At 38.9% G+C, this 16,740-nt stretch overlaps 1 protein-coding gene across 5 annotated transcripts in view; it reads right to left on the bottom strand.

Moving 5' to 3' along the window:
• The window catches only part of kdm6ba (lysine (K)-specific demethylase 6B, a), a 140,884-nt gene that overhangs the window by 90,209 nt on the left and 33,935 nt on the right, over positions 1-16,740 (bottom strand). The window contains exon 1 of one of the 5 annotated variants that reach the window (XM_077499585.1): positions 8,729-8,918. The exons of 3 other annotated variants lie outside the window; for them this stretch is intronic. The gene's annotated coding sequence lies outside the window, so the exon portion shown is untranslated. Of the gene's footprint in view, positions 1-8,408; positions 8,636-8,728; positions 8,919-16,740 lie in introns of those variants that run through there. One more of the 5 variants, XM_077499583.1, reaches the window with a different exon arrangement.

Here is a 16,740-nt window from a genome sequence, read left to right as displayed (position 1 = left end):
GTTGATTTATTTATTTTTTTTATATGCTGGGGAGTAATGTTAAGATGCTTCTCTGTATACATTCCTGAAGCGTTTTTTTATGAAAAGCCCTTCTCTTGAGGGATAAAAGTGCCGCGTGTGGTGCGCTAATTAGCATTAGCGAGTTCGACTGAAGTAGATCACGACAATGATTTGCTCATCTATAAAAACGAAGCAGAAATGTACAGGCAAACAATCAGTTTGCCATCCTTCACCGTAGCACCCGACAGACCTACCCCAAGGTCGCACACCTCAATTACCCCACACACACGCGCACAAAGAGTGAGCATGTGCGAGATCAGAGAGGGAGTGAGAGCGAGAGAGGGTGGAGTAAAATGAGAGCAGATTTCACTCTAGCCTGAAACGCTGGCTAACACGTTGCTAACATTTTATTTATGATGTGCAATGTTGGGGACCTGCCCTCTCCTCTCTTCTTCAACACTTTCAATCACAGCTTGTGGAAGAAACGCTTTTATAAAGATCTAAAACTATTTTAGAGGAAATTTTTCTCATCTATTTGATAAAAAACAATTTCACATACAATTTCAGAATATCAACAAGTGGCTGGCTAATATGGCTCCATGCTACAAGCTAGTAAGTTAGCCAGCATTAGTTAGCGGTTCGGATTCACATTATTATTGGTTTGGGTTTTCTTTGGATCCCCATTAGCTCTTGCAAAATGCAAAAGCTAATATTCCTGGGGTCCATAAATGAATGTTGGAACGTTATGGATGTTGGATTAATGCTACATTATAAATAGAATTTATTTATTTATTTACCGTTTAAACGTAGATCCCACTCGTGTTTGTGTATGTTGCACTCGCTGCCGATTTGAAAGGGGGTGTGTCATTGTGTGTCACATGACAATTTCACAGTGACAGATTAGTCGAGACAAGAGTTTAGAAAATCATATTTTTTTGTCTCATTTTTGTTCATGAACTAAAATGTCTGTAAATTTTAGTCCAGTTTTTATGACGTGAAGTACATTTTCGTCTCGTCTTCATTAGTCGACAAAAATGTAGACTGGTTTAGTCCCACTTATTGTTTAACTAGACCAGTGTTTCTCATTTCTGTTCCTCAGGCTCCCCTAGCCAGCCTGTTTTCCATGTCTCCCAATTCCCATTGCAGCTGATTCCAATGACAGCTAATCAGCCAGCTCTGGAGAAGCCTGATAACGATCCTCACCTGCGTTGCAATTGGGAGACATGGAAAACAGGCTGGCTAGAGGGGCCTGAGCACCGGAATTGAGAAACACTAAACTAGAATAAGTGCAATTTCTGGAGAAATTGCATGGGAATGCTGAAAGTTGAATGCTAAGATGAATGCATGTGGAATGCTTATGAAATAAATTGAGAGAGATAAATTTATGAAATTATAACCTCCTGGTTAATGGACAATGCTTTTTACCACCGAGCAGTATTAGACACCCGGTAATGATGATACGTTATATACATAGAAGTGGGAGTGAAAAGTGATAGTTGGAAAAAGTTCAATGTCTGTCCCATTGAAAATGAATGGCGAAAAGTTATTAAATGTTACATTGTGCAAATATTGTAAGTAATGTGGACGATATATACCCCGGGAGGTGTGAATTTTTTAAGCTAGTTGAAATTTGCACGGTGTAAATTGGAAGTATTATGTGGGAGTTACTACGCGGCAAAAAAAGTGTGGAGAACAAAAATCACAATAAAGTGGGAATGCGGAAAAGCATTCCCACAATGAGGGTTTTAGTCCAGTCTAGTTTTAGTCCGGTGAAAAATGTGTGCTGACGAAATGATTTCCGTTTTGTTTTTGTTGACAAAATTAACACTACTGAAAACGTTTGGGATGAGTACAGTTGGAGGAAAGTAAAGTACCCCACCCCCAGCACCTCTCAAAACAGACATGCCCTCCTCCAATCTCTGCAATCAACACCATCTGATCGCAGTCACATGCACTTTGGACTCTACGCAGGACTTATGCAGAAAAAAAGAAGAAAAAAAAAAGAGGGATGATCGAGAAGAGGAGGGTGAGGAAATAAGAGAAGGCTGCGAGGAGACGAAGATGAAGGCAAAAAGGGAGGAGGGTGCAGACAGACAGGGAGGAAAGATGGAGGGGCTCTGATCCCCGAGACAGATCATGTTAACAGTCTGTGGGGGTGGGGCTTATCTGCACATACACACTCAGACCAAGAAAGGTCAAAGTTCACCCACAGTCCCAGATATTAAACAGCAATGTTGAACTCTCATCGGCGCAAATGAAAAGTACGGCAACCGTTTTGCCCTTTAATGGCTCGCGGTTACACAAGCGAGCGACGGCGGGGGTCAAGGTTCAGCGTGGAAGCGGGGGTAAGCCTGGTTCACACGGAAAGATTTTAAAATTGTCGGCCGATTTCCAATCTTTGACAGACACCACACGTGAAGAGAAAAAAAATCACGGGAGTTCCAGTTTTGAACGTACCGTGCGTGGTGTGCGGCCACACTGCACAATCAACACATTCCACCCGAGCCGATTCATTCAAGAAAGTGACAGGAAGTCTCGCAAAACGTCTCGAGATTAAACGTGGCAAAGAAAAGTTGTTTAAAGGAGTGTAAATGGGCACTGGCGAGACATCGCTTGCCCTCGGCTCAGTGCTGGCGGCGCGGGTTTGTGTCCCACCTGGAGACCACGTTTATTTGTGGAGAATGTGTGTGCGTGTATAAAAAAATATACAAATAATGAATTAAAAAACTAAAATAAAAAGAGTGTAATAGCACGAGCACTTTTCTGCTGCATTATGACTGTTTTGATTTTGGATTCCCTATCGGCTTCCTCGCTGGCTCGCTTTCTGATTGGCTGCACGTCACTGTCAATCAGCTGCATGGAGCGAAGTCGGGCCAAAACAATCCAACATGTTGGATATCCCCGATTTCAAGTCGGAGGTCCCTCTGAGCGCCGATATCGGGAGGCGCCGTGTGTGGTGACAACACACACAGCAGGTTTATCGATTAAGATTATCGCTTGTGTGTCGGCGCATCCTTACGATTGTCGGGAGGGGAAATTTGGGGCTAAAATCGGGCCAATTCTCCTGCTGTGTGCAGAGACAGTCGGCGGAGGAAGACGTCTGTTCCTGTGCACAGGAGGGGCCGCCAAAATGTAAACGGCCATCAATCCGTTTCAGGGAGGCAATCGGGTTAATGCATTAGCGTAAGCTGATCAGCTGCATTGATTGAAGGCGGGGTCACGCTCATGTCATGTGCGTGCACACAGAGGGAAAATGTGTATGTGTGTGTTTCTGATTCTGATTGCAACCAGTAAGACTAGTGAGACCAGTAAGACGGGGCTTGTCGGAACGTTTTCACTGCGGTAGACATGCAAGACTCGCTTTTCATTCATAACACGCTCATGCTGATTTTTATTTTTTTTTGCAACACAAGCGCACACACATAATCATGAATGACAATGGTGCCTTGAGATACGACTTTTTTCATGTCCATTAAATTCAAGCAAAATCTGACAGAAATGGTTTCATTCTTTAAAAATATAACATTTGATCATTTCTGCATGTTTTTATAAAGCACAATATTAAAGGGTGATATTTTTCTCATTTAAAAAAAAAAAAAAAAAAAAAAAAAAAAAGCTTAGCACAGGCTGATAGCGAATGGGGTATATGCCACGGAAGAGGCAGGACTGTATTTGCAGATTAGTTTGTTTCCGGTTCGGTTTGCGACATGTGGGCTGCGTCAAAAATACTTGTACTTCCGACTTTGTGCCCCTCGGTTGCGCGTTCCCAACCCAGACCGGAAACAAACTGATGTGCAAAATCACGTCCCGCCTCTTCCATGGCATATACCCCATACACGCCCGTGCAAGCCGTTGTAGTGACAGGGCGGCCATCTTGCTACTCCCATCTCGCGAGCAGACTACTGTTTATTAAACTACATTCTACAAACAAACTAGATGGTATACGTTAGGGCTAGGAATCTTTGGCTGTCTCACAATTCGATTCGATTCGATTCGATTACGATTTTTGGGTCTACGATTCGATTCAGAATCGATTTTGATTCTCGATTCAAACGATTTTCGATTCAAAATTATTTGATTGACAAATGATTTCTGCTTCAATTTACAGATATGCACAACATTGTCATGATCTACTCCAGTCTGTTTTGCAAGAAAAAATGACAAATAGAGACATTAAAGTGTCTTCGTTTTTTGTTTAAACATTTATTAATTTTGTATTGTAAGTGCCTTTTTCCACAAAAAAACAGCATGTGGGCTTCAACTGCCTTTTCCCCTTCTTCTTCATGTCTAATTTAAATAAAATCGATTTTTGGATATTAATATCAATTCGATTCATAAATGAGAATCTCGATTCTTTTATGAATCTATTTTTTTGGCACACCTCTAGTATACGTACAGATGAGACATATACAGCTCGGAGGGAGTTAGTATAAGGCCAGGGGGCGGGGTGAGGGGGGGTTGTGGACAGTATGTGCTACTTTGAAGACCCAGTTTTTCTTTTATTGCACAGTTCCTTAGACTTCAATATTAGATTTGGCAGCGGCATTTTTTGTTGAATTAATAATAATTCTTTAATAAAAAAAAATACACAAGATTCCTCACGTAAACATCCTTAAGCATATAATTTATGCATTTATTTTAAGACAAAATGTGCAAAGGACTTGTTTATGTTTAACAAATTTACAACACCATAAATCATGCTGTTTCTACTAGTACTGTCTAGTACTGTCTCCAATGTTCTCCAATTCCACTACTGTAAGTTTGTAGGATCATATGTCGAGAAACGTTTCTTGGGGAGGAGCAATATGGCCACCTCGCGACGTCAAGAGTCTTGGCCTATCGGCTATCCAGTCATGTATTCAGATCAGAGCAGAGCCTCCTCTCTCCTCTTCCCTCCTCACCCGGCGTGGCTGTGACCTTTACACCACACGCCCGTCGCCTGCCATCTAGCCCCGCCCTCCCACGAGCTAATTACACACGCGGCTATCTCGTGTACTCCTGCGCTCGCCATTTAAAAAAAATAATAATAATAATAAAAAAAAAAGAAGCGAATCTGCCTTGGCCCTTTTAAACAAGCGCATAATAGAATTAAGCACATCACGCTAATCCAAAGTGCACTCGGCGACCCGGCGAGGCCCCCTGAGAGTGTTGAGCAGAGGAACAAAATGCGGCTCCTGTTTGGAGCGTGTGTACAGTATGTTCCGCGGCTCAGTTGGGATCATAAAGAACTGGCAGCAAGTCATGAAAAATATGCTCGCTTGATGGCGGTGCGCAATTCCATGCGTGTGCTGAATGTTGCAACCAAGGCAGCTGGGGCCATGTAAGCGCCACTGTATCCTGGATTGTTACCTCTGAGTCACAAGGAGAATATGGCGCTGCTTTGAGATACAAGTTGATTCAATTTTGGGACCACATTCCATAAATCAAAACTCTCTAATCACATTTCCCCTTTGAAATGAATTTAAATTATATTCAATAGTTCCAGCCTCCCAAAAAACAACAAAAAAATGTTTTTTTGTATTATTATTATTATTATCATCATCATCATCTCATTCAAATCAAAAAACATATAAAGACTTTTTTTTTAAATAATTTGTGACCACATTCTGTAAATCAAAACACTCCAATCATATTTCCCGCATTGAAATGAATGAAAATTCTACTCAATAATTCCAGCCTCCCAAATGCAAAACAAAACGAAAAAATGTTAGTAACTTTTTTTAAATTAGCTCAGTCAAACCCAAAAACGTATAATTTGACCTTCACTCCCAAAAACGTATTTACACGTTTATTTATTTATTTTTAGCTAGAGCATACAGAAGGCTTTGATGCAGCTTCTGACCTGAAAAAGTCGCTTAAAGCAATGGCAGTTATAACAAAAATATATATATAAATAAATAAAAAAAATAAAAAAAAAATAAAATAAATAAAAAATTTAAAAAAAGGCCATCAGGTGGCAGCAGAGTATAAGAGATCAGCCAGGGCTATGTTGCAACAAGCTCTTTTTTTTTTGTCAGTATTATCACCAGGAATGTGAATATTATTGATGAAACTTAGCTATATTCTAAGGTGTATTGCTGCAAAACGAAAACAGATTGAAATATGCTTCTTTTTTTTTTGCTGATAAAAGAAAAGACTCATCTTTTTTTTGGTAGGTTCCATGTTTGAGATATATATATATATATATATATATATATATATATACCTAATTATCTTTCAAATTTATATGAACATGAAGCTAGAAGGGCCTTTCTTTAGGCAGTAAACATGTAATTCTCTTCACTTTGATTAGCTTGATGGTAAACTTCAACTGGGATTGGCATGAAGTTCACTGCCACCATACAGAGCTCAAAGCAAAAAAAAATTCGGCAAATGATGGCTCAAATCTCGCAAAACTTGGAAGTTGACTCACTTTTATCATAAGATGTCCATTTAACAAAAATGTCTACAGTTGAAGTTGGCACGGCGGCATGACTTCCTGTGAACGTTCTCCCAGCGTTGCTTGCAAAATGTGCATTTATTTACATGGCGAGTGCCCAGTTGTGGACAGCCAGCCTCCTCTCATCTCCTCCACTGGCTGTCTGCTTGCTCCTCACCCTCGACAACCCCCCCTCCTCCTGTTTTTAAACACAAGGCATCAGCCAGCCCCTTCCCCCACTCCCTTTTCTCTTTTTCTTCTCCTTGCAGGCTGCACACTCAATCAGACCCCCCCACCACCACCATCTCAGCCTCCATTCCAATGAATGCACAATCTCCCCCCTTCAGCTGTGAGGGGACAGACCCCCACATGAACAAAAAAAAAAAAAAAAAAAAAAAACACCACCTTCTTCCACATCTGCAGGGGATAGGCAGGAAGTAGACAGGCGTCATCATGTTCATGCAGAAACTCAACATGTTCAGCTGTCAAAACCACAAAACTAACAATGAAAAAAAAAACATCCAAATAATCAAGCATCTTGCTGTCTTCCGCACTCAATCCTAATCATTTCCCGTGAATCGTAATTGAATTTAGCGCGCATGTCAGCTCCCATCATCATAACAACATAATAGAAGCAGCGGCGTAAACAGATTAGCGTAGCGTTATTAGCATCCCGCGATGTCAGATGACGGGCGACCCGGTGTCGGTGCAAGATGTGATCGGGCTGCCAGATCGTATCGGGGGTTGCCTAACGAACACGTGCCGCTACAAGATTGGCTGGAAACGATCCAGCTGACGTCAAACATTGGAAAGAAAATATTCAAGATGTCATTTAAATAACAAAATATATGGACTGAGATTGTAAATAAACTTAAAAATATACTGAATAAGTAATAATAGATTTGACTAAATGATAAATACACAAAATAATTCTCAATGTGACAAATATTGTCAGTTCAGATTGTTAACGTGTTCATTTGTGAACAGCTTTAAAAAAAAAAAAAAACGAAGCTAACTTTGTTAGCGCTGCTGTACTGACGTCATTGGCAAGCGCGAAGGCGCTTCAATAATATTTTTAAGTTTTATTTCCAATTTTACTCCATGAATTTTGTTCTTTTGAACAATTGTAAACGGACAATTCCCAGACAATCCTGTAGTAGCGTGACGTCATTTGCAGGCGACCCCGATCACATCTGACACCGACACAGGGACTGAACCGCGCCTGGCACGCCGCTACTGGACAGGAAATGGTGGTGGGATTTAAAGTGGAGATGATGACGATGATGATGATGATGATCCACTTCCGCTCAAATTCCCCTGTGGAGGGCCGTGTGCAGCAAATGGAAGGGTGTCGAAGTATCACTTTACAAGTGTGAGATTGTCTTTCTAGGAATCTTGAAACATGCGGGGACAAGGGGATTAAATTGGGACACGCGCATGCATGCATGTACGCACGCGCGCGCGCGCGCACACGGATCATTAGCTTGCAGCCTGCAGACAGCAGAACAAGTGTTGTGTTTCTCACACTACTATTACTACTCCACGCCGGCTACTTTTAGCTCCATCCACGCTGACCGCAGACCCAACAAGCAGACGCGTGATCAGAACATGCTTGAAAAGGACCACAACCGAAGAAGAGATGAATATGGAAGAAAAGAAGTGAGCGGGGGGATTTAAATGCCCTCTCGCCTGCTCTCCTTTGTTCAAATTCCTGCTTTCACACAATTCCCAGCGTTTTGGGGGTTCCTGCTTTCTGGCCCCCGTTGAATGCACAAAAAAACAAACAAAAAAACAACAACAAAAGTTGGGGATGCCCCCGTGACATAAACATTCCATCCGCACACAAACGCAGCTGGAGCAACACAAGCTCCCTTTGTGCGGCATTCCTTCCTTGCTAGTAAGCTAGCCTGCTAGCTTAGCTCCTTCTCCCCATCTGCTTCACAACTTTCACCCTCGGCTTTTGTTTGAGGCGAGGGAAAGCTTGGCTTACCATGGGAGACCACGGGGAGGGGAAGCGACGAGGTCCAAAAAAAAAAAAAAATCCAAAAGGGGTCCCGTCCGTCTGTCTGTTCGTTCGGTTGGAGCGGCAGCCAAGCTCAGCAGATTCCCAGCAGCTCACCGCTCCGCTCCGGCTTTCCTTTTCCTGCCTTCCTGCACTTGCAGCTTTGTGTGGCTGTGTTTTCCCTTTAAACTGCTCTGGGTGCCTCCCCCCTCACCACCACCACCGCCGCCGCCTCACCTCTCTCTCTCTCACACACACATGCACGCACATGCATCTATCGTCCAGCCAATGCACGAAAAAGCACTCACAGAATGACTGTGTTGTCAAAAGCATCAGATCATCTTCCCCGATTATTCCTCACAGAAATCCTTTTTTTCTGTTTAAGCAAATAAAAATACACATAAAAAATGCGTGACACTGGTTTTGGTTGTTTTTCTTTTTTCTCCAACTCAGCAGTCAAACAAAGAAAGGAAAGGAACATCACACGCGCACACACATGCACAAGCTTGGAGCCCAACCCCCAGTTTTTTTTTTTTTCTCACTCCCTTCCTTTTTCTAAACTGCCTCCCTCCCTCAGCCTGATCTGGCCTCGTTCTTCGTCTACTCCCCCCCCCCCCCCTCGTGTCAAGCAGATGGGATTGGAGAGCGCTGCACACAACCTCCTCCATGCCTCGTGTGCACGCCCGGCGCGTGCATGCGCAAACCGGCATGGGTTTATCATCAGGTATGAATGTCTTGCATAATAGCGATAAGAATACAGTCACGAAAAGGTGCCAATGTAGTTTGAAAAAGAATAAATGCTAATAGCGAGCAATACTATGTGAAATAAAACATACAGGACTGTCTCAGAAAATGAGAATATTGTGGTAAAGTCCTTTATTTTTTGTAATGCAATTAACTAAGCAAAAATGCCATACATTCTGGATTCATTACAAATCAACTGAACTATTGCAAGTCTTTTATTGTCTTAGTATTGCTGATTATGGCATTTTTTTTACTTGGTCTGAGGAAATATTCTAATATTTTGAGATAGGATATTTGAATTTTCTTAAACTGTAAGCCATAGATTGATTGATTGATTGATTGATTGATTGATTGATTGATTGATTGATTGATTGATTGATTGATTGATTGATTGACTGATTGACTGATTGATTGATTGATTTAATTATTGAACATCTAAACATAAAAACAAACAGCAGAGATACAAAAGTTAAAAAAGAAAAGAAGAAAAAAAATCATCATAGTTTACATGTTCAAAAGGGAGTAGGAAGAAGTTAAAAACTTATCTAGTCCTACCCTCATACATTATACATTTAAACTTATTTCGTTATTAATACAATACTAAGTTAATATTTTTAAAAATAAAATTACGCGTGCATTATCCAGCAACATATGTACATGAAATTCCTAGACATATACCATAATACATTTATAAATCATATACTCATACTCATTATATACAATTTTCATGCTCTTATTTGACATAAGTAATTTTTTTTTAACTTTGCTTTTAAAGAATTTTTTAAACTCAACAAGTGAGTCACATCTTTTCAAGTCAATTCCCAAATTATTCCACAAATTAACACATTTTACAGAAACACACCTTTGCTTAATATTTGTTCTTGTTTTGTTTTTTTTGTACACATTTGTACCCCTTATATCATAAGGACTGTGTCTGATTTCAAACAACGTCTGAGTACTATGGCAGAGTACATTATTATATACTTTGTACATTATTTGTGCTATTTTAAACTCAACCAAGTCATAAAATTTCATTGTATTTAATTTGATAAATAATGGATGTGTTGATTCTGTATATTTTGATCGATTAATAATCCTTATGGCTCTTTTTTGCAATTTGAAAACAGAGTTAGTGTTTGTTTTATATGCATTTCCGCAGATTTCCACACAATAGGTCAAATTTGGTAATAATAATTAACTATATAATATATATAATGAGTTCATGTTCAGGACATCCTTAGTTTTATAGAGTATCCCGATGATTTTTGACATTTTCCTTTTAACATTTTCTATGTGTGGCTTCCAACATAATTTATCATCAATAACTACTCCAAGGAATTTATTTTCATACACCCTTTCTATTTCAATGAAATTCACCATAATTTTGACTTGATGAGTGATTGGTCTAGTGCCAAAAACTATGAACTTGGTTTTATTTAAATTTAATGATAATTTATTTATATCAAACCAATTTTTTATTATATTCAATTCGTACTCCACAGTGGTCAGAAGCTGCTTCAGGTTGTCTCCTGAACAGTAGACAGTTGTATCATCAGTAAATAAGACACTTTTCAATATTTTTGAGACCTACAGATATCATTTATATACAATATAAATATTTTAGGGCCCAACACAGACCCTTGGGGGACACCATAAGTAATCTTCAAGTATTTTGATTGTATATTATTAAACTTCAAATACTGCTATCTATCATCCAAATAACTTTTCATCCATTTATATGCTAAACCTCCTATACCATACCGCTCTAATTTATTCATTAATATAGAATGATCCATTGTATCAAAAGCTTTTTTTAAATCCATAAAAATCCCAACAGTAAATTTTTTATTATCTATGTTAGTTGATATTGCTTCTACGAGTTCCATGACTGCCATTGAGGTGGTCCGTTTTTCTCTAAGCCCTTATTGATTTTCACTTAAGAGCTTATATTTCTCAATAAAGTTGTCAAGTCGGTATAAAAACAATTTTTCTAGAATTTTTGAGAACTGTGGCAACAATGATATTGGTCTGTAGTTATTGAATATGTGCCTATCTCCACTTTTGTAAATAGGAATAACTTTTGCTATTTTCATTTTTGATGGAAATATACCAGTTTTAAATAACAAATTGCATATATATGTGAAACGTTGCACAATATCTTCTATAATACTTTTTACTAGGATCATATCAATATTATAACAGTCAGTGGACTTTTTATTTTTTAATGTTTTTACAACATTTAATACTTCTATATCATTAACAGCATTAAGGAACATAGTGGAAGAATTATTTTCAATGTACTTATCTATTATTATCTATTATCTTATGTACCGGTTTTTGATGGTTTGGATGTATTTCCCGCTCCAAAATGTGTGGGGAAAGTCAATGAGTAAACCAAATTTACGTAATAAAAGCTATGCAAAGGAGATCTATATTGGGAGTATGATGATATATCGATATCGCAATAAATCATGATACATTGTCTCCTGATAGATTATAGATACACCTACGCAAGTATCGCAATATTTGTAGTTAATATACAGTCAATATAATGGCTCCATTGTTCATTACTTATTGAGCAATTACTTGGCAGGCCACTAGGGGGAGCGCCTCATAAGAGTGGCGGGGAAATGGACGGAAGTCTTCAGGCAAAGAAGACTCAGCTTACTTTTTAAAATTATATATTACATATATTTATATTAGAGGCGCACCGATCGATTGGCCAGCCGATTTATCGGCCCTGATTTCCTTCATATTGGAAGATCGGTGATCAGCCGATCCCTAAAAAATAAACCAATTTTTTTTTTCCATCAATCTCATCTCCCTCCTCAGAGGTGTGAAAAAGTCAGCCACTGTCCTCTTCTGCTGAGATGACATCAGATTTTCATTTTTATTTGAGAGAACTACTTCATGTGCAGTTAAAACAACCCATTTGTATTATTTCGCTGATATTGTTCAATGTTTTCCAATAAAACAAGATTAGAACACTGAAGGTGTATGCTGCTTGTAAAAATCGGTATTGGCAAAAATTGGAATCGGCAGGTCAGACTTTTTAAAAGATGGGGGATTGTGACCGGCCAGAGAATTGTGATTGGTGCACTCCTAATTTATATATTATATTATGTATTTATATTATATGTATTTATATTTTTGTTATTATTATTATTATTATTTATTTTTTTAATTGATATTTATTTTATTATTTTTATTTCATTATTTATATTATTATTATTTATATTATAATTATTATTATCATTATTATTATTATTTTAGTTTTATGGTATATTATCGTGGATTTATTACCTGAGCAATATATCAATAATCACGGCATCGTCATATTGTGAGATAATCGTTATTGTGAGCCTTGTATCGCATATCGTATCGTATCCTGAGGTACACAAGAGGTTCCCACCCCTAATCTATATACAACCTGTATATATTCTAAAAATTTTGGGGGTGCTATTGTTCACTTTTTCAAAAATGGGCTAAATACGCGTCGAGTCGTCTCAACTACTCAACATCAACGCTTACAATTCAAATTTCAAGCTGGAACGTAGTACAGTTATCTTTGGTGCAAAAAAAAAAAAATGTTTGGGGACCACTGTGCTTTGCTAAAATATATATATATATATATATATATATATATATATATATATATATATATATATATATATATATATATATATATATCAATGACATCACTGATGAAGTAACTTGGACTCTACTTTCATCACATTATAGTCGACAAGCAACAAAACTAGAGCTCCACATTTGTTGGCGTGTACAAATACCCCATGTTTGACCATTTCCTCGAAAATACACACAAGCAGGCTTGTGAACTGTCAGCCACGTGTGGGTTGAACATGGAATTCCAGAGTCAGGAAAAAAAGGAGGGGGGGGGGGCAGTGAGAACGAAATGCATGATGATGCGATGGAAACTACAACACCGAGTTGCTGCATGCACTCTTGGACCAGGGCAAATAGACGGGGCTACAAATGCACTCTCCCACTCCTATATACACTCACAACACCCTCACGCGCGCACCCAACTCAGCGCACACGCTCCTTATGAGACTGCCAAACATTTCCAGACAGCACCAGCCGATCCATTAAAAAGAGAAAATGGCAGCTGAGTATGCGCCAGCTGTGCACACATGCAGATCGTTACAAGTGCGTGTTACAGTGCGACACAAACAGCTTGCACATGCATGCACATGGTGCTTAAAGTGGTGTTTTGAGATACAAGTTCTTTTTTTTCCTTCACTGCTCACCAGTTATTATACTTTTGCAATTTTTCCATTTGAGTTTGTTTTGATTTTGTTTTGAGTTTTGTTTTTTGCATTGAGTTAGTTTGAATTAGTTTTAAGGGTGGTTCTGTTAGTTTGTATTAGTTCTAGTTTTTTAATAAATGCTTAGTTTTAGTTAGTTTCAGTATTAGTTTTAGATTTAAAAAATGTGTATGACTTGTGCGCAATATTTCAAAAACCACCATGCAAGCAACGGCATGTGAAGGTGCTTTTCTATTGGCTGCTGCGAGATGACGTCACTTTTGTGTGAAACTTTTTCAAACAACCTTTTCCCGGTTCATCTAAAAAATAAATCAACTTCAAATCACATTTAAAATTATCCTCAAAGGCTCATGCATTCAATTCATTACCAAAGACTAAAACATAGGGCATTTTTGCTATACTGTAGTTAGTTTTGTAAATATAAAATGTATTTTGTTAGTGTTCATTTTTAAAAAAAACATTTTTTTTTTTTATTTTATTTCATTAATGAAATTGTTTTTTTAATTTTTGTTTTTTCGTTGGTTTTAGTTTACTAAAATAAACTTGCTGTAATGGCACCTGCTTTGCTTAAAATGAAGACAAAAGCAAACAGATTAAATTGATGACAGAGTGTCACCTGGGCAGGGCTTAGGAGCAGCCACAGACAAATATGACGGCACATTACATAATTCTCTGACTATATTGATGAATCATGTTAGCGATCTGACTCCTCGGCCAGCCTGCTCGAGCATTTCGAGCATTTGTGTTTTGTAGGGAAAGCAGATGGACTGATATGGAGCTTGAAAACGAGACAAGGCGATGGCACTAATCGGCAGGAATCATGGGATGCGGCCAAAGAGTCAGCGGGCGATATTGGATAATGGAAGCAGACAAAAGTGTTTCGGAGAATATTTAATTGAGCGGCGACGGGAGCAAATGAACGTGGGTAACCATCTTTTTTTTGGAATTGTTACATAACGGCATGGAAAGGAAACAAAGTTTGCAGGACAGTTCAAATCAAAAATTTCATGACAAAGCAAAGATGCTTCACATCACAAGTCTCAAATGTTGCGTAACTTTATCAAGTCCCGAGTCACCATGGGAATGCAAACAAACAAGCAAGTTGAGTCAAGTCAGATAATCTTGTTCAATAGTCACAACATGAGACAATTTTTCTAAGTAGATTTATTTTTGATATCAACAGAAGTGACATCATCTTGCAGCAGCCAATAGAAAAGCACCAAAAGATGATGTCACTCCCATGCTGTTTTTTAAATACTGCACACAAGTAAGACACATTTTTTTAAACTAAAACTAATACTGAAACTAACTAAAATTAAACTAAAACTAAGCAGTTATTAAGTAACTAAAACGAATAAAAACGAACAGAATTAATTAAAATTAACTCCATTTAAAAAACAAAACTCAAAAGGAAATCAAAACTAACTCAAATGAAAAATTGCAAAACGATAATAACCCTGGACAGCGCTTACAGTCCTGAGCAGCGATTGAGGGCACACGCGCACACTTTAATCGCACGTTTTCGACACAACAACGCGCACGAGCAACACAAACAAACGAGATTGCGGCGGTGGCGTGATGTAACGTGGCGCAACAACACGTGGGCGGAGCCGCCAGCTTGTTTTTTTTTTGTTTTTTGTTTTTGCCGCAACGGCAAAAAAGTGGGACAGGATGAGATCAACGCAATCTGACACAGATGTGTGACACGGTTTTAAATTTTAAATCCCTGCCATGTTGTGTGAGTGGCCTTGTCAATAAAAGACGCTTCAACGGGTCTTATTTGGAAGCGATTGTTTGCTTCATTCGCCGGAGACCTCAGCAATCGTTTCAGGTAAACGCTTCAATATTCCATCATCCACAGATAATCCCTTATCGTCTGGAATTCCTTCACAGATTATCCTGTGGTTGAACAATGAAAAAAGCAGAAGATCTTGTTTTAAGTGTGAATCTTGCTGGGCTTGCATTATTCCCCCCGCGGACATGCTTTGTGCAAGTCCATGAATGTGCTCACACCCCCCAGGGTTTTTTTTTGTTTTTTTTTTTCATTCCTTTCTAGGTATGCACTGTAGGTAAGCCACAACAGCCTCGGGGCGCGTCACAACACAAGTGAAGGGAAAAAGAGAGCAAAGAGGAGCCCCGAGACGCAGCCTTGAGGCACTCCATCCTGGCAGCTTCTCTTCATTCCGAGCCTTTCAAATACATCGTCACCCACGACAAGCAACCCAATTTTACCGGGGAGTTGGCTCGGAGTGGAATGTACAGCTGGGAGCAGCTCGCATTTCATGGGGCGGGGGGGCGTGAACCCGGGGGTGGGCATCCGGCTGGAGTGGAGGCTGCACAGAGGGAAGGGTGAGGGAGTTTAAGATGCTATTTTTAGGCCAGATGGGAGACTGGATTTAAAGGCCTCACACATCTGCATGTCATGTCGCTAATCTCGCTTCAATGATGTGTGTGGGGGGGGACGCGGGGGGGGGGGGGGGGGGGGGATACTCTCCCTCACACACCTGCATGGATCTACGACAGCGCGTATTAGGGCCATGTATAAATATATATATATATTTTTTTTTAGAGGGCATAAAGTGGCAAATTTGCAACCATCTAAAGTGGCCAATTTGCGAGAAAACAATAATCGTAAATTTGCCACTTTAGAAAGTCGCAAATTTGCAAAAAAAAAAAAAAAAAAACTGGAAAATTTGCCACTTTCTAAAGTGACAAATTTGCAAGAAATAAAACCTCAAATTTGCGTGTTTAGAAAGTGGCAAAATTGTGTGATTTTTTTTTTTTAAATTTGCTACTTTCTAAAGTGGCAAATTTGCAAGAAAAAAAAAAAAATGTGGCACTTTTGTGAGAAAAAAACTCAAATTTGCACATTTAGAAAGTGGCAAATTTGCGACTTTCTAAAGTGGTGAGGGAAAAATTACTCAAAAATTTGCCACAAATTTGTGAGTTTTTTCTGTCGCAAATTTGCCACTTTAGAGAGTGGGAAATTTGCCACTTTCTAAAGTGGCAAATTTGCGAGTTTTTTTTTCTCGGGATATTACCCCAACTTCTCAAAAAAATATATTTATATATGGCTAAGGGGTGTTCCATATCATATCATCTACGATATTAACCAGTGTATTTTTTTGGGTGATAAAAATTTCAAATATCGTGAAATTGAAGTGATGATGTAATGCGCAACATTATACGTCTTGGTGTCAATTTACACTACAATACAATACAATACACGTCGTCATTCGCTGCTGCATAAAAAACAATGTCGGAGTGTGTGAGGCTGCAAGCGCTGC

This window comes from Festucalex cinctus, chromosome 16 (assembly GCF_051991245.1).
Source record: "Festucalex cinctus isolate MCC-2025b chromosome 16, RoL_Fcin_1.0, whole genome shotgun sequence".
Lineage (NCBI taxonomy): Eukaryota > Metazoa > Chordata > Actinopteri > Syngnathiformes > Syngnathidae > Festucalex > Festucalex cinctus.
This window is presented reverse-complemented; position numbering and strand designations above follow the sequence as displayed.